Source organism: Vicia villosa, linkage group LG4 (assembly GCF_029867415.1).
Source record: "Vicia villosa cultivar HV-30 ecotype Madison, WI linkage group LG4, Vvil1.0, whole genome shotgun sequence".
Classification (NCBI taxonomy): Eukaryota; Viridiplantae; Streptophyta; class Magnoliopsida; order Fabales; family Fabaceae; genus Vicia; species Vicia villosa.
The window spans coordinates 55,326,181-55,328,683 of record NC_081183.1 but is presented as its reverse complement, the minus strand read 5'-3'; the positions used below and the strand labels follow the sequence as shown (position 1 = coordinate 55,328,683).

Genomic DNA, 2,503 nt, shown 5'->3' with positions numbered 1-2,503 from the left:
CTGGATCGGGTGAGAGATATTATTTGAGAACTTGGCTTAATTATGTCAAAGGTCCTTGAAGTTACCAGGAAATGAAGAGAGTAAACAACGTGTTATATGATACATTTAAAGACACATGTTTTGCCATGGGTTTACTACATGATGATAAAGAATACGTAGATGCCATTATAGAGTCTAGTAATTGGGGTACAGGTACTTTTTTGCGAAAATTATTTGTAACCCTTTTAATTTCAAAACAACTATCCAGACCAGAAGATGTTTGGCACAAAACATGGCAGTATTTAGGTGATGACATCTTGCATAGGCAAAGACTCATTCTTTAATTTCCAGGTAATTGTATATAGAATATATACTCTAATTTTTTACATGTAAGACTAAATTGGTTTATATACACTTTTTTATCTAATCAGCTAAATTTATGTATTTTCTATGTTGCTAAACTTATTTAATTATTATGACAGATTTGGAATTATCAGATGATGACATAAAAAGTTTAGTATTACAAGATCTCGAATCTTTTTTACAGAGCAATAATAGGAGTTTAAGTGATTTTCCCATAATGCCTCAAATAGATGCATCTCTTACATCTGAAAGCCAAAATAGACTCATTTATGATGAGTTGAATTATGATACACAACTTTTGGCTATAGAACATACTTAATTGATGTCAACTATGACTGTTGAACAGAGAACAGTATATGACAAAATTATGGCACGAGTTGAAGAAAATAAACCAGGAATTTTTTTTCCTATATGGGTATGGTGTACTGGAAAAACTTACATTTAGAGGGCTATGTCAGCAGCATTAAGATCTAAAGGAGATATTGTGTTAACAGTGGCATCGAATGGAATTGTTGCTTTGCTTATTCTTGGAGGAAGAACAACCCATTCAAGATTCTCTATACCTCTAGACATTGATGAGTATTCCACTTGCGGTATTGATCAAAATACCCCTTTACCATAATTGATAGCAAAAACAAAACTCATTATATGGGATGAAGCACCAGTGCTCCATAAATATTGTTTTGAAGTTGTTGATAGAACATTCAGAGATGTTCTTCGATTTTGTAATAATGGAAATGTAAATATACCTTTTGGGGGAAAGGTTGTTGTTTTTGGAGGAGACTTCAGAAAAATTCTACCAGTTATTCCTAAAGCAACAAGACAAGATATGGTTCATGCTATCATTAACTCCTTATATCTTTGGAATTATTGTGAAGTCCTGACGTTGCATACAAATATGAGGCTACGTACTGGGAGCCCTGATGTTGATGTTAGACAGAGGAAATTGTTTTCAGATTGGGTGTTAGGGATTGGTGATGGAACAATTTGAGAACAAGGTGATGACTATATCACACTTGAAATTCCAGATGATTTACTCATTAAAAGTTCAACTGATTCTATTTAATCTATTATTCAGAGCATTTATCCGTCATTTTTGGATAACATGAATGATCCAACTTTTTTTAAAGACAGAGCTATACTTTCCCCAAAAAATAATATTGTTGATAACATTAATGACTACATGTTATCATTGATTCCCACTGAATTACAAACATATCTAAGTTTTGATACTTCATACTCGGCGAATCCAAATATAGATGTGCCTAATGATGTACACACACCTGAATTGTTAAACAATATTAGTGCATTTGGCCTTTCAAATCACGATTTGAAACTCAAAGTTGGAGTACCTGTAATGTTATTGAGAAATATAAATCAATCTTCTGGATTATGCAATGGAACTCGACTAATCATCAAAAAAAAGGGAAAATATGTGCTTGAAGGAAGGATTCTATCGGGAAGAAATAATGGTAATAAAGTGTATATACCTAGGTTGTCATTGATACCTTCTGATCCAAGAATTCCTTTTAAATTTCAGCGGAGACAATTCCCTTTGGTCATTTCATTTGAAATGACTATTAATAAAAGTCAAGGACAATCTTTGAAGCATGTTAGAGTTTATCTTCCACAGTCTGTTTTCTCACATGGACAATTATATGTTGCCATTTCATGAGTTACATCAAGGATCGGTTTGAAAATATTGATAGCTACGGATGAGGGTCAAGATACAAACAACACATTAAATGTCGTTTACAAAGAAGTATTTCAAAATTTAAAATAATTGTTACTGATCTATTTCATCAAATTTTATTAATATTAAATTTATATCATTTACCCTAAACTCAAACATCTGTCAATTATTATTTTTATTCTATCTTTATATTTGTTTTGCTCTCTTTTAATATTATTAAATTTTAGGTAATATATCTATTTAATTTATAAATTACTTTTACGCAGATTTTACATTTATGACTAATTAAATATAACTTCCCCGTGCATCGCACGGGAAGACTTCTAGTTCATCTATTAAAACAAATTAGTTTTGTGTGGTTTAAACTCTCTTTGGTAAAATTCTAAAGTTAGTGAGATTTCGGTAGAATTTTTCTTCATTACCGGTAAGCCGTTACATCGAGTAAATTTTAGTATTAATTTATTTTAA

At 31.2% G+C, this 2,503-nt stretch overlaps 1 pseudogene; it reads left to right on the top strand.

Annotated features, from left to right (window-relative positions):
- Window positions 1-673: 673 nt before the first annotated feature.
- Window positions 674-2,125, top strand: LOC131597231 (uncharacterized; annotated as a pseudogene).
- Window positions 2,126-2,503: the final 378 nt, after the last annotated feature.